The 27102-nt window shown below is 43.6% G+C and overlaps 1 protein-coding gene across 1 annotated transcript in view; it reads left to right on the forward strand.

Annotated features, from left to right (window-relative positions):
* The window catches only part of jcada (junctional cadherin 5 associated a), a 294400-nt gene that overhangs the window by 817 nt on the left and 266481 nt on the right, over positions 1-27102 (forward strand). The gene's annotated exons all lie outside the window — the stretch shown is intronic.

The raw sequence follows: 27102 nt of genomic DNA on the forward strand, positions 1-27102 counted from the left end.
AAGCAATGGTGATACTGCCCTTCCAGCGATGTGTTTATTTGTTGAGGTATTAGTGCCAGAAGTGCATTTCCTGTTAATTTATGCCTTTCTCTGCTGTTTCTGAGCTGAGGGGTGAGAGCTCACTGTACTTGGAAAAGTAAATGAAACCCTTCCTGTCACGCTTGCACTTCAGAGGAAGGTGGCTAGCCACAATGGTACTATTGGTGATTCAACCTGGGCAGGATTTAACCCGGGTTGTCAATAAAGATTTTTTTTCATGTTGGAAACATCAGCCTCACGTGATTCTCTCTGGTGCTTCTCTCTATCCACAACAATTAACAAGAGGTTTCTTTGAGCCATGTTTCAAACAGATTGAACGCCTAGTTTATTCTGACAGGTTAGTATTTAGAGAACAGCCTTCTCTCTGGCTGTGCCTGAACAATGGGTTAACCGGGGACATTGTGCTGAGTATTACTGAGCTCTGTTGAAGGATTTTTATAGGTCTGAATGTCCTCACAGTGATTTATACACAACCGTGCGGCAGAAGTGCATTTACGTGGTGCCTTTCATTCTCCTCCGCACTTTACATCCAACAAAACATTTTGTTGACGTGCACCCGCCTGCACAAAGAGATTTAATAACTTGTGGTATTCTGCGGTCATCTCACTTGGATACTCATTGGAGTGCCAGTTGGTGTATCATCTAAGCATAAGCTATAAGGGTATAAATTACTGCACTGTGTGGACATTCCATAGAAGACAGTTCTGCCTGAACACTGCATCAGCAACTTGCATAGAATCTTTACAATATGGAAGCAGACCATTCAACCCATCAAGTGCACACTGACCCTCCAAAGAACATACCACTTACCCTGTCACTGTAATCCCTGCATTTCCTTTGGCTAACCCACCTACCCTGCCCACTACGGGCAATTTAGCATGGCCAATCCACCTACCCTGCCCACTACAGGCAATTTAGCATGGGCAATCCACCTACCCTGCCCACTACAGGCAATTTAGCAAGGCCAATCCACCTACCCTGCCCACTATGGGCAATTTAGCATGGGCAATCCACCTACCCTGCCCACTACAGGCAATTTAGCATGGCCAATCCACCTACCCTGCCCACTATAGGCAATTTAGCATGGCCAATCCACCTACCCTGCCCACTATGGGCAATTTAGCATGGCCAATCCACCGAACCTGTGCCATCTTTAGACTGTGCAAGGAAACCAGGGCACCCAGAAGAAACCCACGCAGACACGGGGCGAACGTGCAAACTCCACACAGACAGTCGCCCGAGCATGGAATCAAACCTGGGTCCCTCGGCTGAGAGGCAGCAGTGCGAACCACCGAGCCACTGTGCCGCTTCAGAGGCACTTTGGGGAACTAAGGGAAGAAAAATGGTTGGAGTTTCAAAAGGAAATGGGTTTGCGACTTGAAGGAATTAAACCTCCAGGGTTATATATGTGGATCAAGAAGGGGAGCAGGACTAACTGGATTGCTTTGCCAGTAGCAGGCATGGCCTCATTGGGTTGAATGGCCAACTGTAATACAAGTCTATGTGGTGAATTTTGCGTGGTTGAAGGTGGGTGTGGGGCCGTAAAATCGAATGGGTAACTGGTTCGAGTCCTTCTTTAGCCTGGCCTGTTCAGACTATGATGGATGAACGGTGCATCATGGAACCTGGCTACCCTTAGGCCTACTGGGGGGCACAATTAATGGCCTGATTCTTTCTCCACTGCAGTTTCATGTGTGGCTGGAGAAGGCAGAGGCAATGCAAGCAGTCGAGCAGCACTGAGTCTGCAGATGACTGTCAGGCAGAAACATACAGAGAAGCAGGAAGAGGCTGCTCAGCCCTTCAAGCCTGCTATACCATTCACCAAGACCGTGGCTGATCTGATTTATTCCATATTCCTAACACCCTTGATAACCCACACCCTCTTGGTTATCAAAGACTTCTGCCTGAAAAATCTTCAAAGATTTTGCTTCTGCTTTTTTCCGAAAAAAAAGCCCCAAACGCTTTCAACCCCGGTGAGAAAAAGAAAGTTGCTTTGTTTCTATTTTAAATGGGTGACCCTGTATTCTTAAGCAGTGACCCCCTGGTTCTAGGTTTTCCCACAGCAAGGAACATCATTTCCAAATAGACCTTGTCCCAAGACCCCTCAGGATCTTATATTTCAATCAAATCGTCTGTTTCGCTTTTGAACTCCAGCGGATACCTGGATTGAAAATGTCCAACCTTCCCTCAAAACACAACACACCCGTTTCATGTGTTGGTCTGATAAACCTTGTCTGAATCCGTTTCTTAAGTACAAAGAGCAGAACTGTACACAGTACCCTTGATGTCTTTAACTCTTGTCAATGTCCTGCATGCATGATACACAAATTTGCTACTTTTATATTAAGTTTCCCTCGTAATAAACATTAAGATTTTATTAGCCTTCCAAATTCCTTGCTGAAAGGGTTGGTACCTCCTCTGAGAGTGCATTCCCCGTCATTTGTACAATCCAACGCAGAGATTTTAATCTTCCTTTATCCCTCACCTCCCTGGCTTCCAAACCTCATCCCCTCCCATCCCCTCATTGAGGCCCAAATCCTAACTCTAACCAATTCCATCCAAATCTTAATTCTAACTCTAACCAATTCCATCCAAATCCTGACTCTAACCAACTCCATCCAAATCCCTAACTTATCTGAAGTCCAGGGTTGCCCATAGTTGTAGCAGTGGCCACTACTCAATTCCAGTGCTATTGGGATCACAGAGCACTCAAAGGCAGGTCTTTCTCCCAGAAATCTCACACTGATCCATTGTCATTGAGGAGCTGCAGGTCTCTGGTTGACATTGGCCTTGCCAGATCATTTGGTGATCTATCCCAACTAAAATCCCACTCCACGCCACGCCCCCACTCCACCATCCATGGCTCTATGTTTCCTTTAGTTAATTCAAATAACCTCATATCCCATCAATCTTGTCCTCATTCCACTTAAGAGTGTGTACTGGAAGAAGGAGCCTAATGTGATAGTGGAAAATAAGATTCAGGAATAGAAGTGGGACTGGGAATAAATTCTCTGATCCTTGTGGAGCACCACTACGACACTACTTTTTGGAATGAAGAGTTGTGACTAGTGATTTCTTTTTTAAAATTAATTTACTGGCTGGCCACTGCCTGTCCCTAGTTGCCCTTCAGAAGGTGGTGGTGAGCTGCCTTCTTGAACTGCTGCAGTCCCCGTGCTGTGTTGACCCACAATGCTATTAAGGGGGGGATTCCACGATTTTGACCCAGCGACAGTGAAGGAAGGGAAATATATTTCCAACTCAGGGTGGTGAGTGGCTTGGAGAGGAACTTGGCATTGGTGGTGTTCCCATATGTCTGCTGCCCTTGTCCTTCTAGATGGAGGTGATTGTGTGTTTGGAAGGTGCCATCTGAGGATCTTTGGTGAATTTCTGCAGTGCGTCTTGAAGATAGTACACACTGCTGCTACTGAGCACCAATGGTGGAGGGAGAGGATGCTTGTTCCCCAGAGACCAGGACTGGGACCTCTGCCGTTCATGGCCTACATAAATGATGTAGAAGAAAATGTACCTTGCATAACTAGTATGTTTACAGATGATACAAAGATTGTCGGAGTCGTGGATAGTGAAGAGGGTTGTCAGAGGATACAGCAGGATATAGATCAGTTGGAGGCATGGACAGAAAAACGGCAGATGGAGTTTAATCCAGATAAATGTGAGGTGGTACAGTTTGGAAGGTCAAGTACAGTTGGAAATTATACAGTGAACGGCATAACCCATAGGGGTATTGTTATGCAGATAGATCTGGGTGTGCAGGTCCACAGATCACTGAAGGTGCTAGCACAGGTAGGTGAGGTAGTAAAAAAGGCCTGTATCATGCTTGCCTTCATTGGAAGGGGTATTCAGTATAAAGGATAGGCAGGTATTGCTGTGACGTTATAGAACCTTAGTTAGGCCATACGTGGAATATTGCATACAGATCTGGTCACCACATTACCAGAAGGATGTGGATGCTTTGGAGAGGGTACAGAAAAGGTTTGCTCTGATGTTGCCTGATCTAGGGGATCTTAGCTCTGCAGAAAGATTGGATAGACTGGGCTTGTTCTTACTGGAGCTCTGGAGTTTGAGGAGCGACCTGATAGAAGTTCATAAGATTGTGAATGGCATGGATAGTGTAGAAAGTATAAGGTTTTTTTTCCTCAGAGTGGAGGGGTCAGTTGTTGGGGGACTCAGGTTTAAGGTGCAGGGATGAAGTTTAAAAGGGATGTGTGAGACAAGTTTTTCGGACAAAGGGTAGTGAGTGCCTGGAACACGCTGCTGGGAGATGGTGGTGGAAGCAGGCACAATAGCAACATTCAAGAAGCTCCTGGACAAAATAGTGAACAGGAAGGGAATAAAGGGATACGGACCCTGTAAGTGAAGACAGTTTTCATATATAAGTGCAAAATGTATCGCCACAAGCTTGAATGGCCAAAGGTCCTGTTCCTGTGCTGTACTGTTCTTTGTTCGTTATATCTCCAATCCCTTCTTTTTCCCAGAACTGCTGACCAGTATCACAATAAGACTGCTGGTTTTGCAATGGGAAATTAAAATAATGCACTAGGCATTTTCTCTTTTCTTACTTCTCCAACCTGATCACCAGTATACTCTCTACTGTCTGGAATAAAGACTCTGGATGTGAGTTTGCTCGCTGAGCTGGAAGGTTAGTTTTCAGACGTTTCGTCACCATTCTAGGTAACATCATCAGTGAGCCTCCGACGAAGCGCTGGTGTTATGTCCCGCTTTCTATTTATCTGGTTAGGTTTCCTTGGGTTGGTGATGTCGTTTCCTGCGTTGGTGATGTCATTTCCTGTTCTTTTCCTCAGGGGATGGTCGATTGGCTCCAAATCAATGTGTTTGTTGATGGAGTTCCGGTTGGAATGCCATGCTTCTAGGAATTCTCGTGCGTGTCTCTGTTTGGCTTGTCCTAGGATGGATGTGTTGTCCCAAACAAAGTGGTGTCCTTCCTCAGCTGTATGTAAGGATACGAGTGATAGTGGGTCATGTCGTTTTGTGGCTAGTTGATGTTCATGTATCCTGGTGGCTAGCTTTCTGCCTGTTTGTCCTATGTAGTGTTTGTCACAGTTATCTACAAAATCTACATCACCTACAAAATACCTTGGTGGTGTTCTCATGTACCTGCTGCCCTTGTCCTTTTAGGTGGTAGAGGTCATGGGCTTGAAGGTGCAGTGCATCTTGTGTATGGTACACTGTGCATCATTGCTACCTAACATTAGTAATGGAGGGAGTTAATGTTGAAGGCAATATGGGGAGATACATTATAGTCTTTTTGTTGTCTTCTGGTTCTCGTATGTCATAAATACTTGCACTTTAAATTGGAAAGGTTTGAGACCTTTGTATTGGATACAGCCTGCCATGCTGACCAATAAAAAGACAGTTTTAGGCTGGTCTGCTGTTACATATTACCCAACCTTCCAGCACAGCATTGTATTTATCTATGTAGAGGCTCTGAAGCCAGTCTCCAAAGAGGTGAAATGTTTGGAATAATTGTACCATTTGGCCAGGGACAAAAGTGAGAGGCCATACAACTTATAGTTAATATGCACTCCTGGGGAACTCACATTGTGAGTAGGCTTGGTGGAGGAATGGGGCAGGGAAAACTTGCCCGACATCTGACCATATCTGAGATTTAAAGAGGGCAATTCAATTCCATGTCAGGAGAAGAGCAGAAAAAGAGCTTCCGAAAGAGTTGGCTATCTTAAGAACTGAGCAAATAATTTAGTTGCCACATACTGAGAAAAATTCTCACTTCTGCCTGTCTCAGTTATTCCTCACAACAGCGATACATCACAAATCTCAGCCCAAGTAATTCTGAGTGCCAAAAATTAGTAAAGCTGAAGATGTCCCACTATTTGCTCATGATCACAATGGAGCTTAGGACTTGGTGGCTAGAGGAGGAAAGGCCCTTCAGAGGGCTCACACCAACTTGATGGGCCAAATGGCCTGCTTCCAAAGTGCCAAAGGAAATTTAAATTTAATAGTGGAAATCAAGCAGGAGCAGCTTCTTGCCACAAAATGGCCAGGGGAAGTGCCAATCTAGTCACGAAAAGCATGTGTTTCCCACCTAGTTAAAAATTGATGCTTCATACTTACACCAAGCATTAGAGCTATTTTGTTTATCAACGCACTGTGCATAACTAGTTCTGAAAACCTTCTTTTTTCTTAATCCAAGAACCTGAAAAGGAACGTTTGAAAGCTAAAAATAAAAGTCAGGATCTACCAGAAGGGACAAAGAAATGCCCCCATCCACAGTACGATAATAAAGATGTTATTTTGGTGGGATTTTATTTCGTTTTAATCAATGGAGAATGGGAATGAAATGTTGTTACAGCTGAGTGTTATAAAGTATCTCGTGCAATGAAACTATCTGCAGTTGCAGCCCTGGGATTGTTGTCTAGATGCCTACTAAATGAAGGGACTAATGACCTTTGACTTTTGCAGTTTAGGTGAATTAAATGATCATGTTCATGCATCGATGACCCCATGAAATTCACGATGGCCATTGTACTTCTGAAACAGTAAATACAGTTGGTAATATTCATGGATAGGGTGGTAAAAGATCATTGCAGAGAGTCAGAGAATGATAGACATGACAATCAAATTCTCTGAAACTGGGGCTGGATTTGACCAGCTCATTGGGGACAAGCTGCAAAGTGGGATGCCTCAGAAAATAGAGCAGAAGTTTCAGAGCAGGAAGGAAAAGATTGATCAGCATTTTCCCATTACCATAGAGTATTGCCAGCCGTGGTAACCTTAGTGGCTTACCTTGCCCACGAGGTGCCTTTCCTCCTTGCTGCAGCCTTAGCAATGTCCACCTCTATGTTGGCCTTGTCAAGTTTGCAACAGTGCCATCTGTCTAAATGGACCGACAGCTATGGAAGGTGGATCATCAGCTTCAATTGGATCTGCTCCCAGCTGCAGACCCAAAAGTTGTCTGTTCCTGGTCAGGTCCTGGTTTAAATCCCAGAGGCAGGATAGTTGAGACAATTCCAGGTCTATTGTCAGGCACCGATTTAAAGTGTGTGTGTGTGCGTGTGTGTGTGTGTGTGTGTGTACTTGACAGAGGTCTACAAAATGATCAGAAATATAGCTAGAGTGGACAGCCAGAGACATTTTCCTAGGGTGGAAGTAGCTATTACGAGTGGGCGTAGTTTCAAAGTGAGTGGAGGTAGATATAAGGGAGATGTCAGAGATCGGTTTTTACTCAGAGAATGGTGGGGCGTTGCTAGAGAGGGTACTGGATTTGGCCTCATTAGGGGCATTTAAGCAGCTATCAGGTAGGCATATGGATGACAGTATAAGGTAGGGGTGGAGGTTAGATAACTTGGGTTTCAGGTAAAAGCTCGGCACAACATCATGGGCTGACGGACCTGTACTGCGCTCTACTGTTCTATGTTCTATGTTCTAAGTGTGGCTCTCTAGGGAATAAGACCAAAAATGGGGTGCAAATATATTTCAGAGCTTTGCTGATTCACCTTATGTCTTCAAACTATAGACGTTCCAATTTTTTTACTGACTAGCAAGTCCCTGCGGCTGTACTAGATCTTCTGAGCCTGTACCTATTCATGCAGTATTGACTCACGACCATATCTTGTGTCCTCTTTCAATAGCAGTGCTTGCAGGGTCACTTGTGGCCTGAGTAAGTTTCACATGGTCATGAAGGAGAGACCACCCCCTGATTGAGGCACAGTCTGAGTTCAGGGAATTTGGAGGCAGCATGGAAATTGGATGCAAGGGGAAGAGGTGCTTTCTGTTTGCTTTTCTTGGTTCATATCTTGTAAGAGTGTTTTTTAACAGGATAAATGAAAGCCTAGGGATGGGAATCCAGCACAAAACAGAGTTACATCACCGGAAATCCATAAGTTCATTGGTTGGTAATAGCTGCTAATTTGACTATCCACTATTGGTTACTTTCAGATTGAATGTAAATAGTGAAGTATTTACAGCTTGCAAACTATAAAAAACTAGTAGCAATTGTAAGAAGTAACAAATTAAGGCCAAAGTAATTAAAATAGAGAAGTTGGGCCAAGCGACGTGTTGTACCTGGATGGTATGGGAGGAGGTAGATCCTAATGTTGTTCATGTTGGCCACACCTGTAGCAAGTGTTGGTTGCTTGAGGAACCTGGCTCAGAGCTGAGGAGCTGGAGTCTGAACTACACATCGGGGAGGGGGCGAGTTATCTGAATGTTGTTTTTCAGGAGACAGTCATACCCCTTAGATTATCTTGAATTCAGTCAGAGATCAGGGACAGGAGAGAGGGATCCAGGAGGCAGTGCTAAAGGAGCCTCATCCTTAAGCTTGTCTGAAAGGTTTGGGATTCTTGTTAGACAAACAGACCTGAATAAAGGTTGTACCCAAATCTGAAGAAGGGTCCCCACCTGAAACGTCAACTTTCCTGTTCCTCAAATGCTGCCTGGCCTGTTGTGCTCCTCTGGCTTCACACTGTGTTATAATCTCTGGATTACTACCTGGGCCATGAACAAATTGGCGCAATATCAACAAGATTAAAGATGTAAATACATGGCTCAAAGTTTGATGTGAGAGAAATGGGCTCAAATTCATGTGACATCAACAACAGTACTAGGGAAGGAGGGAATTGTTCCAATGGGATGGGCCATACCTGGACCATGCTAGGTCCTGAGTCCTGGTGAATCACACAATTAGGGCTGTGGATGGTTGCTTGGAAAATAATGGAAAAGGTTAAAAGGGGGATGGCTTAGGAGAAGTTGTTAATTTTTCCAGACCAAGTAAAAGAACAGAGAATATGGAAAGGTATCTAACATCAGGAACAACAGATGAGAGGACAACAATGAGAAATAGTATGGTCAATGCAGGATTGAGGGTGTTGGAATCAAGTACACACAGTTTACAGAGTAAGGTAATTGGGCTTTGAATGCAGGTTGAAATTGGCGGGATTGATGCTGCAGGCATTACAGAGACATGGCTGCAAGGGCATCAGGGCTGGGAACTAAGTATCCAGTAATACACGCCCTGTAGAAAGGACAGGCAGATGGACAGAGGAGATGGGATTGCCTTGTTGGTAAGAAATGAAATTAAGTTGATAGCAAGAAGTCATTGAGTAGAAAGGTGTAGAGTCTGCTTTGGTAGAGTTGAGGAATCGGAAAGGTACATTCTTTGCTTGCTGTGATCTGCCTGTACTGCTCATAAAGTTTTTTCACTGTATTTCGGTACACGTGACAATACAATCAATCAATCAAACAATCATTAGTGGGAAACCAAAGCATTGGGAAGACTTTGAAACAGCAGAGGAAGACTTAAAAAACCAATAAGGAGGGAGAAAATGAAATATGAGAATAAGCAATCTAATAACATAAAAGAAGATTACTAGAGGTCTTTTAGATATCTAAAAGGTAAGACCGAGGCAAGAGTGAATGTTGGCCTTTGGAAAATGAGGCTGGAGATGTAGTAACAGGGAACAAAGAAATGGCGGAGGAAGTGAATAGATACTTTACATCAGTTTTCACAGTGGAAAGCACTAGCAGCCTACCAGAACTCTAAGGTTTTGGAGTAGATTTGTAGATCGGGTTGTGGGTGTTGAGGTTGGTCGGTTCGCTGAGCTGGTCTGTTGTTTCGCAGACGTTTTGTTACCTTGCTGGGTAACTTCATCAGTGCAGCTTCTGATGAAGCATCGGTGTGTTTTCCCGCCTGGTTTTTAAACTCTGGGGTCCGTTGAGCTGGATTGCCTCACTTTGTAGTGGAGTGTATATGGGGTCGAGTTCTATGTGTTTATTTATGACTTTCTTCATGGAGTGCCAGGCTTCCAGTAATTCCTATGCCTGTCTCTGCTTAGCCTGTCCCAGGATTTTGGTGTTGTCCCAGTCGGATTGGTGTATCTCCTTATCCATGTGGATTGAGATGAGTGAATATTGGTCGTGCCTTTTTGTAGCCAGTTGGTGTCCATGTTCTCTTGTTGTTAGTTTCCTTCCTGTTTGTCCGATGTAGTGTTTCTCACAGTCTCTGCAGGGGATCTTGTAGATGACATTGCCCTGCCCATGGCAGGAAGTGGGTCTTTAGTTCGGGTGAGCAGTTGTCACAGGGTTGATGTGGGCTTGTGTTCTGATGCCCAGCAGTCGTAGGAGTCTTGTGGTTCGTTCTGATGTGTTCCTGATGTAGGGTAGTGTGCTGAGTGTCGGGGCGTGTAGCATCTTCTGGATGTTGTTTGTGTAGGCATCTTCTGACCCAGTTTTTTGGATATCCATTATCCTTGAAAACCTGGAAGAGGTATTCTTCTTTCTTTTGACATAGTTCTGTGTTGCTGGAGTGTGTTGTTGCCCATTTAAAGAGTGTTCACACGCAGCTTTGTTTGTGTGTGTTGGGATGGTTACTGTTGAAGTTCAGAACCTGGCCTGTGTGTGTGGATTTTCTCTGTACTTTTATTTGGAGTTCCCCAGCCAATGGACCTCCCATATCACGCACAGAGCCTTGAGAAATTTGTCCTAGTTCTTTCGACTTCTCCAGCACATTATCGTTAAAGATGGTCACTACTCTCACCTCTGCCTCCCTTACTTCCTTGAAGTCCTGCTATGCTGAGGTTGGCTTGCTCGCCGAGCTGGTTTGATGTTCCGCAGATGTTTTGTTACCTTGCTGGGTAATATCACCAGGGCAGCCTCCGATGAAGCGTCGGTGTGTTTTCCCTCCTGGTTTTTAAAGCCTGGGATCTGTTGAGCTGGATTGCGTCACTTTCGGTTTTCCTTCGTAGTGGAGTGTTTATGGTACCGAGTTCTATGTGTTTATTAATGACTTTCTTCGTGAAGTGCCAGGCTTCTAGCAATTCCCGTGCCTGTCTCTGCTCAGCTTGTCCCAGGATTTTGGTATTGTCCCAGTTGAGTTGAAGGTCCTCATTAGTCAACAAATCTATCCATTCAGCCCAAGAATTCCTCAACTCCATCAAAGACATAAGGATTGATGACAAAGGGACCATGATATCATTTGTTGTCAGTGCCCTATTTACATCAATAGACAGACCACTAACAAGGGAAACAATGACAGCACTACTGGAACAAGAGCAAGACCCCAGTGAAACCATCTCCACAGACGACATGCTCAAACTATTGGATCAATGCCTCACCAACCACTTCACTTTCAACAGCAAAACATATAAACAAATCAATGGGACACCCATGGGATCACTTATCTCCTGACTCAGAGCAGAGGCAGTGATGCAAAGACTAGAAAGAACAGCCCTTCCACTAATCCAACCAAAACTATGGATACGCTACGTGGACACTATGTACCTTTGTTAACATTAAACGGACCAAACTGGAGGAGACACAAACTTATAAACAACACCCTCACTGGAATAAAATTCACCAGAGGGGAGGAGAAGGACAAACAGTTCCCATTCCTGGAAGTCATGGTAGAGCGCAAGACAAATGGGGAACTCCAAATAAAAATACAGAGAAAAGCCACACACACAGGCCAGGTACTGAACTTCAACAGTAACCATCCCAACACACACAAACAAAGCTGCATGCGAACACTCATTAAACGGGCAACAACACACTCCAGCAACACAGAACTATGCCAAGAGGAAGAAGAATACCTCTTCCAGGTTTTCAAGGATAATGGATATCCAAAAAACTGGGTCAGAAGATGCCTACACAAACAACACCCAGAAGATGCTACACGCCCTGACACTCAGCACACTACCCTACATCAGGAACACATCAGAACGAACCACAAGACTCCTACGACTGCTGGGCATCAGAACACAAGCCCACATCAACCCTGTGACAACTGCTCACCCGAACTAAAGACCCACTTCCTGCCATGGACAGGACAATGTCATCTACAAGATCCCCTGCAGAGACTGTGAGAAACACTACATCGGACAAACAGGAAGGAAACTAACAACAAGAGAACATGGACACCAAATGGCTACAAAAAGACACGACCAGTATTCACTCATCTCAATCCACGTGGATAAGAAGATACACCAATCCGACTGGGACAACACCAAAATCCTGGGACAGGCTAAGCAGAGACAGGCATAGGAATTACTGGAAGCCTGGCACTCCATGAAGAAAGTCATAAATAAACACATAGAACTCGACCCCATATAGACTCCACTACTCGGGCGCCTGCAGCTGAATTCCTGAGTCTCACTCACGTTGGGAACAGAGAGGGATGGATCTGAAAAGTGACGAGGCAGTTCAACCAGTTTCCCATCCCCTTTCCCAGCAATGGCCAGGAAGATAGGCAACCCCTAGTGAGCAGTCAGGCAAGTAATTTGGCTTAACCAGTGATTAAGGAGGCAGGCAGAGTGGAGATGCAGCCAAAGATTGCTCTGTTGGGGGAGATCCCCTCCCACACCCTTCATCCCCATGACTGGCTGCTTTTCCTAAGGTTATCCTCTTGTCGGAACCATCTCCCAATTACCTTTACATCCAACCTGTTGTTCTGCTGAAGCCTGACATTTCTGACTTGTATCTCCAGGTTTGAGAGCTTGCCCAAACCCTTAATTTGACAGTAAACCTGTCTCCACGCCAATTAGAGGAGCGCTTAAAATTCCAGGTCACTGACTATTTCACTGCAGGGTAGATCCTGACTTCAGGTTTCCACACCTGAAGGTGAAAATACAGCTGGCGGTCCCTGTAGCAGTGTGTGAAGAGCAGATAATCAAACCCCTGGCCTACAGGCTGCTCCCTTTTCTGCACCAAAAAGTAGGCCATTGTAGTCAGCTAATCTCACATAACAATATCCATTAAATTGCCCTGCCTCCACCTAATGGAATGCATACACTGTGGTAGCAGGCCATTTGGTCCATCAAGCTCACATTGACCCCACCAAAGAGCATCGCACCCTAACCCTTAAACCTGCATTTCCCCTGGCTAACCCACCAGCCTAAGCTTTCCTAGACTCTATGAGCAATTTAGCATGGCCAATCCACCCAGCCTGAGCATCTTCGGACTGTGTGAAGAAACCAGAGCACCCAGAGGAAACCCACACAGCCATGAGAAGAATGTGCAAATCCCACACAGACTGTCGCCCAAGGGTGAAATTGAACCTTGGTCCCTGGTGCCAAGAGGCAGCAGTCCTATTAGGGTAAAATGTTCGGCACAACATTGTGGGCTGAAGGGCCTGTACTGTGCTGTACTGTTCTATGTTCCAACCACTAGGTCACACAATGAGCCCCTTGTCACTACATGTGAGAACATTTTATGAAAGGATTCTGGCCTGCTTTGAAACTTCATTCAAAGCTGCATAATAGCATCTTTTTTTGAAAAAGACATTCATGTTCATTCAAATTTTGTAGGTTGCATTTAGGCTGTTTTGTGAATGATTTGTGAAGAGTTATATGAATGAAAATCCTGTCACCGAATTGCCATGCAATTTATGTGTAAGAAAATACATAACAACAAGGAGACAATATAGTTTGACAGTAAACTGATGGTAAATTACATAGAGGCCATAAGGAAGAAATTATCTGCATATTTGCTAATAACTATCCTTGCCTTGGTATGTTCTCATGTTACAAAAGGCTTACTTCAATTAATCATGGGTAGACAGCATTTATTTGTCACAGATCACTTCATGCCTGCGATGTTAGTATCCCAAAGAAGGACATTCTCCTTTCACACATGCCCATCACAAGATCTTCCTCAGTTAGATCGTTTCCAAATGGCTGTCCTGGTGTAAATTCGAAACTGTTTATCAATGGCTCTGAATCCAGCAAAAAGAAATGGGTTTTGTGTATTCTACACCAGGTATACGTAGAGGATCTTTAAATGCTGTTGACCTAATTTTTTCATTGCCAATCAACCAGCACTGACGACTCAATCTTCCCAGCCCATTCTAACAAGATGAAAGGACAGAGATTTCAGTCAGCTAGCCCTCCCTTAATTAGGCTTGAGTGCAGTAACATAGTGGGAAGTGGTAATACAGTGATAATGTTACTGCTGTAGTAATTCAGGAACCAAAGCTAATATTCTGGCAATGGGTTTAAATCCTGCCATGGCAGATAAGTTTAGTAAAGAAATTTGGGTATAACGCTGGTGTAATGGTGACCTGTAGCCACTGCTGATTTCATTCATATCCATTAGGATGGGAAATCTACCATCTGGTGTGGCCTACCTGTGATTCCACACCCTCAGCGATGTGGTTGTATATTTGGTAGTAAGGATGCCCACACTCTGAGAACTAATAAAAGAAAGCTAGATAAAAAAAGGGGCTATTCAAAGGTGAGAAATTTTAAACTCAATAAAAACCGAAAGAACCGCGGATGCTATAAAATCAGGAACAAAAACAAAGTTGCTGGAAAAGCTCAGCAGATCTGGCAACATCTGTGAAGTAAAAAACAGAGTTAACGCTTCGGGTCTGGTGACCCTTCCTCAGAACCCAGACCTGAAACATTAACTCTGTTTTTTCTTTCACAAATGCTGCCAGACCTGCTGAGCTTTTCCAGGAACCTAGTTTTTGTTCCAAAGTTTAAATTCAGTCATGATTAATCAAAGAAGAGGCCACCAAACACACAAGGTCAGGGATTGAAGTAAACTGTTCAGTTTAAACAATAGAGAATCAGAGAATTAACAATAGACTAATAGACAGGCAAAGTCTTTCCGGTGTTTGAATATAGTGCAGTGATGGTGGTAGGATAGATGAGACTTCATTTTTACAATGTGTTTCAAAATATTTAAAATTCATGCATGAAAAGTTTGGTTTATTCTGTTTTTATCTTTCATCTTAATTCATAAATTTCTGTTTCACTGTAAAAATCAGATCTAGGGCAAATCAGATCTAGAGTGTTGTATACATATGTTTCAATGACAGATCAACTCACTAAATGAAAACGCATTTACCAAGCAGAATTTCATTCTGGAATTTGACTCGCCCAGCAATGATATTAGCTGAGAATATAAAACTACTGCCATGTTTGAGATCAAATGTCCAAGCATAGGTTAAAGATTACACATAATGTCTTCCACTGTTAATAATGACTTTTTCTTAACATGAAGTATATCTTGATTTATATGTTTTGAACGTATATATTTATTATCTAGATTTGGATTTTTAAAAATAGAGGTAGATAGCTTATGGTTTCCGTTCTGTGAAGGTAATTGTGGTTTTAAGGCAGTCAGAAAATAATTTTGAACAGTGATCGAAACAAATCATTTCCAAGGAAGCATATGATTCAGTTAAAGGCTTATACCTGTGATGTTACTTGGTGAAATGTTTACAGTGCTGAATTTATGACAGATGGTGAAAACTTACCAGAGGCCATTAAATTCGGTTGACTTAACAGTCAGGCCTTCAGATCAAGAGAACAGTTTCCAACTAGATGAAGAATCAGGTTTTCAGTCCAGAACAGTTTTCACCCTAGCAGAAAGGTTGTGGAAATATCCAAGCTATAAGAGTTCATACAGAAATTCAAGTTGTCAGATGTGAAAAGTGGTTTAGGTTGTTTGAACTGAGAATAAGTTATAAAACTGTCTCAGCAATTCAAGAAAGAGAGCTGGAAAGAATCGATTAAGTAAGAAATTAAACAGTTGAGATAGGAAGAATGTCTCTTAGGCATTGAATATCTCAAAGAGGTGCCTGGAAACAGGTTGAAACTTTATTTTACTGTTCATGTTAAGTTCTTTCTAAACTATCGATTATAAAGTGACAGACAGAGAGAGAGGGGGAGAGAGGGCTTAGTATGTTAGTTTTGTTTAGTGCAGTAAACTTGTGTTCTTTAGGTAAAAGGACACTGACAGCCTTTTGTAAACATGTTCAGTGATTAACCACCATGGTAACCAACTACAAAAATTAAACCAATGATCTAATATACCAGATTCCTCTTTGAGATCTGACCTGTCCAGTTGTCCCACCAGCTGGGATCCCACCAGCAGCATCATAGAAGAAGAAGTTCAGAAAGAATCACTAAAGGGTCAAACGACTAAGAAGAAGCCATCCAGCCTGTGACATTGATACTATTCAAATGCCAGGCAATGATCATCTCCAATAAAAGAGAATCTAACCATCCTCCTTTGACATTTAGAAGTGTTAACATCACTGGAGCCCTCACTGTCAACATCCTGGAAGTTACCACCGACCAGAAATTGAACTGGACTAACCATATAAATACAGTGGCTACAAGTGAAGTGGTTAGAAAGTCAGTAAAGTAATGGAAGGTGTCATTAGCAGTGCTATGAAGCAGCACCTGTCCAACAATAACCTGCTCAGAGATGCCCATTTTGGGTTCCACCAGGGCCACTCAGCTCCTGACGTCATTACAGCCTTGGTTCAAACATGGACAAAAGAGCTGAATTCCAGAGGTGAGGTGAGAGTGACAGCTATTGATATCAAGGCTGCATTCAACTGGGTGTGATATTAAGGAGCCCTCACAAAACTGGTATCAATGGGCATCAGGGAGCAAACTGTCCAGTGTTTGGAGTCAGACCTGACACATAGGAAGATGGTTGTGGTTGTTGGCAGTCAGTCATCTCAGCTCCTGGCCATCTCTTCAGGAGCTCCTCAGGGTAGCCTCCTAGGCCCAACCTTCTTCAGCTGCTTCACCAATGACCTTCCCTCCAACATAAGGTCAGAAGTGGGGATGTTCGCCAATGATTGCACAATGTTCAGCACCATTCGTGACTCCTCAGATACTGAAGCCGTCAGTGTTCACATGCAACAAAATCTGGACAATATCCAGGTTTGGGCTGATAAGTTGCAAATGACATTCGCGCCGCACAAGTGCCAGCTGTGACCGTCACCAATAAGAGACAATATAACCAATGTTCCTTGACACTCAATGGTGTTACCATCACTGAATCCCCCACTGTCAACCTCCTGGGGGTTACCATTGACCAGAAACTCGACTGCACTCACCACATAAACACAGTGGCTACAAGAGAAGGCCAGAAACAAGGAATACTGCAGCATGTAACTCACCCCCTGACTCCTTAAAGTCTGTTTACAATCTACAAGGCACATGTCAGAAGTGTGATGGAATACTCCCCACTTGCCTGGATGAGTGCAGCCCCAACAGCACTCAAGAAGTTTGATACAATGCAGGACAAAGCAACCCGCTTGATTGGCACTATATCCATAAGCATTCACTCTCTCCACCACCAATGCTCAGTAGCAGGAGTGTGTACTATCTACAAGATACGCTGCAGAAATTCATCAAAGATCCTCAGACAGCACCTTCCAAATCCATCTAGAAGGACAAGGGCAACATAACCATCTCCAAACTCCCCTTCAAATCACTCACCATTCTGAGTTGGAAATATATCGTCATTCCTTCACTGCTGCTGCGTCAAAATCCTGGAATTCCCTCCCTAATAGCATTTTGGGTCAACCCACAGAAGGAGGACTGCAGTGGTTCAAAAAGGCAGCTCACCACCACCTGCTCAAGGGCAACTAGGGGTGGGCAATAAGTGCTGGCCGGGCAGTGATGCCAACATCCCACAAATGAATCAAAAAGAAAAGAGCAGGCGAGAGGCAGGAAACCTGCCATAAGTAGCTCACGATAACAAAGTGTGAAGCTGGATGAACTCAGCAGGCCAAGCAGCATCTCAGGAGCACAAAAACTGACATTTCGGGCCTAGACCCTTCATCAGAGCCCATCTAGGCCCGAAACGTCAGCTTTTGTGCTCCTGAGATACTGTTTGGCCTGTTGTGTTCATCCAGCCTCACATTTTATTATCTTGGATTCCCCAGCATCTGCAGTTCCCATTATCACTGATACAATAAGTAACTCACCTCCTGTCTCCCCAAAGCCTGTCATAGAAACACAGAAATATTGAAAATAGGAGGAAGAATAGGCCGTTTTTACTTTTAGCCTGCTTTGCTATTCAAGATGATCATGGTTGATTGTCCAACACAGTACTCTGTTCCAGCTTTCTCCCCATACCCTTGCATCCCTTTAGCCCTGCAACTTATTTTAAACTCCTTCTTGAGAACATTCAACATTTTAGCTTTACCTGCTTTCTGTGGCAGAGAATTTCACAGGGCCACTCTACTCTAGGTGAAATAATTCCTCATCTCAGTCCTAAATGTCCTATCTTTAGCCTAGTTCTGGATTCTCCAGTCATCAGGAATACCCTTCCTTCAATTACCTTGTCCAGTCCTGTCAGAATTTTATATGGCTTTTATGAGGCTGCTCCAACTCCAGTGAATATACTCCTGAACGATCCAGTCTCTCTCCATGTCAGTCCTGTCATCCCAGGATTCAGTCTGGTTATCTAGATGTCCACAATCTGCAAGGCACAGGTTAGGAGTGTGATGGAATGCTCCTCACTTGCCTGGATGGGTGCAGCTCCAACAACACTCAAGAAGCTTGACACCATCCAGGAGAAAGCAGCCGGTTAAATTGGTATCACAGTGCCATGGGAATACCACTGTCTACAAGTTCCCCTCCAAGCCACTCACCATCCTCACTTGGAAATATATCACTGTTTCTTCAGTATTTTTGAAACAAAATCCTGGAATTCACTTCCTACCAGCATTGTGGATCTACTTACAGCACATTGTTCAAGAAGGCAGCTCACCACTACCTTGCCAAAGGCAACGAGGTCATGGGTAACAAATACTGGACTTGGCCAGCTATACTCACAACCTGGGAATAAATGAGAAACATTACCAAGGATCCACCCTTCGGATACTTTAGGTGAGGAAGTTTATTTCTAAGTCTCCTAGTTTTTAATCCACTTTTACAAATTTTATTTTGAAGTAATTCAATCAGAGTAAACAAATCAGAATAAGACTTATCATAAAATTAAACTTGAGAATGTTTAGTTGAATTAATCTAATTAAATTTGTACATTTCTAAATTAGTCTTCAAAATAAAAATGAAATATAATTGAAACTACGAAAATACTTGGCATCCATTTCTTAAGAGGAAACAAAAGCTCCTGGCTAAATTTGAAATGTGTTGATCTTTGTTTTACTAGACTGTAAACTTATTATAAACTGTCTGGTACCAAAGTTTCCAACTTCTGATCAACAAAAGTATAGAGCCAGATGGGAATGGAATCAAAATTAGGGCTCAGTGCTAAACATCAGAAAGTCTCCTGTTGCCACCCAGTCAGAATTTCTCAGTCAGCCGTTAACGTTCTTGTTTATAATTAAGGTTACTTGATGCTTTTCAGTACTCAGACTTTCAGGCAGTTCATAGTTTTGGAATTTGGATTTTATCTGGATTCAGCTCATGACTTTCAGTTGATGGGAGACACTGCAACTCCTGTAAGATTCAAAGCTGCATCAAACAGGCTTCCCCCATGGGGCCATTTAATTAGGTGGGAGGGCAGTGCTTGAGATTCCTACTATCTACTCAGCTCTACACTGATGCAGCTGCTTGGCCTGCTGTATTCATCCAACCCCACACTTTGCTATCTTGGATTCTCCAGCGTCTGCAGTTCCCAATATCTCTGATCATGAAAGAGGTGCTTGCTGGGAGCACCTCCTGAAACCCTCACTTTGTGACCTTCGCTCAGTGAAATCACTCTCTACCATCATTCACCTGTAGCCTGGATTGCTCAGTGATCCTTAGCCTTGGATTGATATAATGCCAGCAGCTGCCAATGAACAGATACAGGCCTCTGATTGGACAGTGAGTTCCATATGGCGGCACTTTACCATCCATGGGCCTTATCCCAGGGAAGGCCTGCAGCTGTCCATTTAGGTGTCTGATTAGCACTTAATTTGGTGGACCCTCATGAAAAGAGATGACATATGGCTCTCACCGACTTCCAGCCAGCAGTAAGATCCCTGTCATCTCCATTAGCTATTATCTATTAGCTCTATTAATATAAGGTATTCAATTAGTTAAGCAGAATTTTACTTAGAGCCAATTAACTTGACAAATCAGGACTAACTTATGTCAATGGAGACTTGAGGCAGAAGCTTAAAATTGAACAGTACCAAACATATCCAAACAATTTAAGTTCATATTAACTTTGATAGCAAGTTGCAGTTCCATGTTAGTCAGTATACTTAAATAAGAGAGACTAGAACATAGAACATAGAACATAACAGCACAGTACAGGCCCTTCGGCCCTCGATGTTGTGCCGACCTGTCATACCGATCTCAAGCCCATCTAGCCTACACTATTCCATGTACGTCCATATGCTTGTCCAATGACAACTTAAATGTACCTAAAGTTGGCGAATCTACTACCGTTGCAGACTAGCTAGCTCAATTGTCTAAATGGCTAGCTTGTGATTTAGAATAATACTTACAGTACGTGTTTGATTCTCATTCTGGCTGACAGGTAGACTTGGCACAAACCTTTTTCTCCTGGTCACCAAGAGGAAATTGAGGATGTGTCATAATATATTATAATATATAGTTCTTGCAAATCAGGGTGTGTCAACCTGCGTTTTGGGGAATTCAATGTTTACCGTCATAAAAGCTTCTGAGGTTAACATCAGGAAAGGCTTGGACATCTTCCAAAAGTAGCTTTTCGGTTTGTTGATCTGTTTGTGTACATTTGAATGACTCCCTGTTGCTAATTCTGTGATGTCATTATATCATGATCTCCCAGGGCTTGTTCTGGGGTCTGGATTGGCTTTTGAAACTAAGTTTTTGGAAGATGTGTGGCCAATGTCCAAGAAAACACAAGACAATTTCTGGGAGGAAGGGTGTGACAAACCACATTTGTGACAGATGTGGGAGATGTGATGGCCTAGTGGCCTTATCCCTGGACTATTAATCCAGACACCCCTGTAATGCTCTGGTGACCCAGATTTGAATTACCTACCAGGGCAGGTAGTGGAACTTGAATTCAATGAAAATGTGGAATTAAGTGCCTCATAGTGACCATGAATCCATTGCTGATTATCAGGAAAAACTCATTTGGTTTGCTAATGTCCCCTGGGAAGAAAACTGCCATCCTTAACCAGTATGGCCTATATGTGACTCCAGATACACAATAATGTGGTTAAATGTTAACTGTCCTCTGTGAAATTAGGGATGGGCAATAAATGCTGGCCTAGCCAGTGATGACTTCATCTCGTGAATTATAAAGAAAGAAATCTCACTGGTTTGATGCAATTTGCTGACTTGTTTGTTCCTTTCTTTCACTTGGTGCATAATTGTGTCCCCTATTTTTCCTTTCTTGCTTCTATATTGCTTTATTTTTCATTGTTGTGGCTTTGTTATGTTTTATGGGTGTGGTTCTGTAACTTTAAGAGACATGAGCCTATCGTAGCTGGTTTCAGCCACTTGAGGGAGTGCACCCCAGATAAGGACTGATGATGTCATGTGTGTTCTGGCACAGCCATCTAACCCTTACACACAGGTAAGCTGCTGTGGGTTAGAAAATTACTTTTTAGCATTTACAATAGCATTCCATTGAACTGGAAGTCTATGCCCTTAAACTGAAAATCTTTTGATTGTTGATATTACTCCTAAGCCTGTAAGAAAACTTTTGATGGCTGGGTTTTACTTTAAAATACACAAATCTCTTGATTGCTGTGTCTTAATTTATATGTTGGGAAGTAGACTGAAACCACATTTTTTATTTTTATAAAGAAGGTGAAAGGCTTCTGACTTGATAGGTCTCGAACTGAATGTTGAAAGAAGCTAAGTCTCTCTCCTGACTATTTAAGTTGGAGATCTCTATGGATATAAACTTATTGTGGTCAGTTTATGAATGCTATATGAATTAGGGCTGACTGATCTTCAGTGGCAATTCTTTTTAGAAGTAGTTACTGGTACTTACTATTGCACTGCCATTGTAACGTGAGGCAGTTACTGATAATCTGCCACTATCAAACTGCGATACTCATGATAGCGTCCATGATATACTTACAAGGCATATAATCAGAAGGGTATGATTACCTTATTAATGTTCTATCAAAATTGTACATCAAACTATGGGAAAGAAGTAAAAAAAAGGCAAATGTGTGGTTACTTAGAGTCATAGAGGTGCACAGCATGGAAATGAACCCTTCAGTCCAACTCATACATGCCAACCAGATATCTTAAATTAATCCAGTCCCATTTGCTAGCATTTAGCCCCTTGCCTTCTAAACCCTTCCTATTCATATACCCATCTTTTAAATGCCTTTTAAATGTTGTAATAGTACCAGGCTCCACTACTTCCTCTGGCAGCTCATTCCATACACACACCACCCTCTGAGAAAAAGTTGCCCCTTGGGCTCCTTTTAAATCTTGCCTCTCTCACTTTAAACCTATTCCCTCTAGTTTTGCACTCCTTCACCAAGGGGAAAAGACCTGCCAATGCTTTTATAAAATTCCACAGGATAACCCCTCAGCCTCTGACACTCCAAAGAAAATAGCCTTTTCAAGCTTTTCCCTACAGCTGAAACCCTCCAATCCTGGCAACGTCCTTATAAATCGTTTCTGAATCCTTTCAAGTTTCAAAACATCTTTCCTATAGCAGGGAGACCAGAATTGAAGCAGTATGCCAAACGTTTTCTTTATTCTTTCTCAGAGAGATCTGGGTGTTCAGGCCCATTGTTCCCTGAAGGTGACAACGCAGGTCGACAGAGTGGCCAAGAGGGCATACGGCATGCTTTCATTCATTGTACAGGGTATTGAGTACAAGAGTTGGCAGGTCATGTTACAGTTGTATAGGACTTTGGTTTGGCCACATTTGGAATACTGTGTACAGTCCTGGTCACCACATTACCAAAAGGATGTGGATGCTTTGGAGAGGGTGCAGAGGAGGTTCACCAGGATGTTGCCTGATATGGAGGGTGCTAGCTATGAAGAGAGGTTGAGTAGATTAGGATTATTTACAGTAGAAAGACAAAGGTTGAGGGGGGACCTGATTGAGGTCTACAAAATCAAGAGAGGTACAGATAGGGTGGATAGCAAGAAGCTTTTTCCCAGAGTGGGGGACTCAGTTACTAGGGGTCACGATTTCAAGGTGAGAGGGGAATGGTTTAAGGGAGATATGCATGGAAAGTTCTTTACACAGAGGGTGGTGGGTGCCTGGAATGCATTGAGGTGGACCTGATAGAGTCACTTAAGATGTACACTGCTGATGTGAACAAATTTCTTATAACTCAGAGGGTGGTACGAGTCTGGAACTCACTGCCTATAAGGGTGGTAGAAGCAAAAGGCCTCATAATATTTCAGAGGTGTTTAGATCTCCATTTGCAGTGCCAAGGTATACAAAACTCTGGGCCAAGTGCTAGAAAATGGGATTAGAATAGTTAGTTGGGTTTTTTTGACCAATGCTGACTCAATGCGCCTAAAGGTAGTTTTCTCTGCTGTTAACGTCTATGAATGTCCTCCTCACAGTCTAATATTCTCTCTTATGCTCTGTTTCATGTCCCTTAGCCAATTTTGTGTGTTTGCAACTGGACTTGTTTGATGATTCGTTTGCTTTCCAGCCTTCTGAATTCTGCCTCTATTTTTGCCTGTAAGGCAAATGGCACTGGGTGGGCCTTGCGGAATAGTGGAATTGCTCCCGGGTCAACAGACAGCTTGAACTTGGCTCTTTTGATAATCATAGAGTCATAGAGCCCTAAAGTCATTCAGCACAGCAACAGACCCATGCCGAGCATAATCCCAAACTAGACTAGTCCCACTTGCCTATGCGTGACCCATATCCCTCCAAACCTTTCCCCTCCATATAACTATCCAAATGCCTCTTAAATGTTATAATTGTACACACATCCATCACTTCCTCAGGAAGTTCATTCCACACAAGAACCACACTCTGTGTAAACAATTTTGCCCCTTATATCTTTTATAAATCTCCTCTCACCTTAAGAATGAACCCCCTAGTCTTGGCAGCCCCCACCCTAGGGAAAAGACAGCTACCATTAACACTAACTATGCCCCTCATTATTTTATAAACTTCTACTAGGTCGCCTCTCACCCTCCTACGCCCCAGTAAAAAAAAACATTCCAGCCTTTCTTTATAACTCAAACCTTCCATACCTGGCAACATCATGGCAAATCTATTCTGAACCTCTCCAGCTTAATAATATCCTTGCAATAACTAGCCCCAGAACTTCCCAAGCCTTTTACTACAAATGGTAAACCATATTTCACGGCTGGATAAATACCCAAGCATAGGGGATTTATACACAAATCTGGCAGGCAGGCTGTCCTTCACAAAGCTGGACATGCATCACGTGTACATGCAATTGTGGTTAGATAAGGATTCCCAGAAGTATCCTTTAAATAATACCTACAAGGGGTTGTACTAATATGCAAGACTGCCACTTGGGGTATCATCAGCCTATGCAATTTTTCAGTGGATGACAGAAAACGTTTCACAAGGTCTAGCTTGGATCACCATTTATCTGGATGGTATGCTAACACTGGGGAAGACTAAAAAAGAACACTTAGAGAACTTTAACATAGTCCTTACACATTTCTCCCATGCTGGCATACACTTCAGAAGGTGAAAAACTGTGTTCCATGGACCCCAAGTGATCTACCTAGGCTTCAGATTCAACAAGACCAGGTTACACATGTTGGAATGTAAAGTGAGTGCAATCAAAGATGCCCTGGCACTTTTGCATCAACTCTTAAAAAAGGATTAGCCTTGGAAATGGTGGCATAGCCAAGCCGTAGCTTTCAGGGAAGTGAAGGAACAGCTATCCTGCTCAAAGGTTTCGGCACACTATGATCCGGTCAGGGGACAGAAAGGGAACCGGCAGGCAGTGCAGGGATCCCCTGTGGCCATTCCCCTCAACAATAAGTATACCGTTTTGGATACTGTTGGGGGGGACGACTTACCAGGGGAAAGCAGTGGGGCACAGATCTCTGGCACAGAGTCTGCCCCTGTTGCTCAGAAGGGAAGGGGGAAGAGGAGCAGAGCAGTAGTCATTGGGGACTCCATAGTTAGGGGGACAGGTAGGAGGTTCTGTGGGGACGAGAGAGGTTCACGGTTGGTGTGTTGCCTCCCAGGTGCCAGGGTGCATGATGTCTCTGATCATGTTTTTGGGATCCTTAAGGGGGAGGGGGAGCAGCCCCAAGTCGTGGTCCACATTGGCACCAACGACAAAGGTAGGAAGAGAGATGGGGATTTAAGGCAGAAATTCAGGGAGCTAGGATGGAAGCTGAGAGCTAGGAAGAACAGAGTTGTTGTCTCTGGTTTGTTGCCCGTGCCAGTGCTAGTGAGGTGAGGAATAGGGAGAGAGAGGAGTTGAACACGTGGCTACAGGGATGGTGCAGGAGGGAGGGTTTTGGATTCTTGGATAATTGGGGCTCTTTCTGGGGTAGGTGGGACCTCTACAAGCAAGATGGTCTTCACCTGAACCAGAGGGGTACTGATATCCCTTGGGGGGGAAATTTGCTCAGGCTATTTGGGTGGGTTTAAACTAATTCAGCAGGGGGATGGAAACCAAAATTGTAGTTCGAGTACAGAAAAGGTTGAGTGTAGGGTGGTCCGAAATAAAGTTTCAGGGAAGCAAGATGGCACCGGCGAGCAAGAAGTTGGTTTGAAGTGTGTCTACTGCAACGCCAGGGGCATCCGGAATAAGGTGGGTGAACTTGCAGCATGGGTTAGTACCTGGGACTTCGATGTTGTGGCCATTTCGGAGACATGGATAGAGCAGGGACAGGAATGGTTGTTGCAGGTTCTGGGATTTAGATGTTTCAGTAAGAACAGAGAAGATGGTAAAAGGGGGGGAGGTGTGGCATAATTGGTCAAGGACAGTATTACAGTTGCAGAAAGGATGTTTGGGGACTCATCAACTGAGATAGTATGGGCTGAGGTTAGAGACAGGAAAGGAGAGGCCACCCTGTTGGGAGTTTTCTACAGGCCTCCGAATAGCTCCAGAGATGTAGAGGAAAGGATAGCAAAGATGATTCTTGATAGGAGTAAGAAAGACAGGGTAGTTGTCATGGGGGACTTCAACTTTCCAAATATTGACTGGGAACACTATAGTTCGAGTACTATAGATGGGTCAGTTTTTGTCCAGTGTGTGCAGGAGGGCTTCCTGACACAGTATGTAGATAGACCAACAAGGGGTGAAGACACATTAGATTTGGTACTGGGTAATGAGCCTGGCCAGTGTTAGATTTGGAAGTAGGTGAGCACTTTGGTGATAGCGATCACAATTCTGTTATGTTTACTTGAGTGATGGAAAGGGATAGGTGTATACCACTGGGCAAGAGTTATAGCTGGGGGAAAGGCAATTACGATGAGATTAGGCAAGATTTAGGGAGCATAGGATGGGGAAGGAAACTGCAGGGGATGGGCACATTAGAAATGTGGACCTTATTCAAGGAAAAGCTCCTGTGTGTCCTAGATAAGTAAGTACCTGTCAGGCAGGGAGGAAGCTGTAGAGTGCAGGAGCCGTGGTTTACGAAGAAGGTGGAATCTCTGGTCAAGAGGAAGAAGAAGGCTTATGTTAGGATGAGATGTGAAGACTCATATAGGGTGCTTGAGGGCTATGAGGTAGCCAAGAAAGACCTAAAGAGAGAGCTCAGAAGAGCCAGGAGGAGACATGAGAAGTTGTTGGCAGATAGGATCAGGGTAAACCCTAAGGCTTTCTATAGGTATTTAAGGAATAAAAGAATGACGAAAGTAAGATTAGGGCCAATCAATCATAGTAGTGGTAAGTTGTGTGTGGAGTCAGAGGAGATAGGGGAAGCACTAAATGAATATTTTTCAACAGTATTCACTCTAGAAAACGACAATGTTGTCGAGGAGAATACTGAGATACAGGCTACTAGACTAGGTGGGATTGAAGTTCACACGGAAGAGATATTAGAAATCCTACAGAGGGTGAAGATAGATAGGTCCCCTGGGCCAGATGGGATTTATCCTAGGATCCTCTGGGAAGCCAGGAAGGAGATTGCCGAGCCTTTGGCATTAATCTTTAACTCATCATTGTCTACAGGAATAGTGCCAGACGACTGGAGGATAGCAAATGTGGTTCGCCTGTTCAAGAAGGGGAGTAGAGACTACCCTGGTAATTATAGACCAGTGAGCCTTACCTCAGTTGTTGATAAAGTGTTGGAAAAGGTTATAAGTGTTAGGATTTATAATCATCTAGAAAAGAATAAATTGATTAGGATAGTCAGCACGGTTTTGTGAAGGGAAGGTCGTGCCTCACAAACCTTATTGAGTTCTTTGAGAAGGTGACCAAACAGGTAGATGAGAGTA

Source organism: Stegostoma tigrinum, chromosome 2 (genome assembly GCF_030684315.1).
Source record: "Stegostoma tigrinum isolate sSteTig4 chromosome 2, sSteTig4.hap1, whole genome shotgun sequence".
NCBI classification, from domain to species: Eukaryota; Metazoa; Chordata; class Chondrichthyes; order Orectolobiformes; family Stegostomatidae; genus Stegostoma; species Stegostoma tigrinum.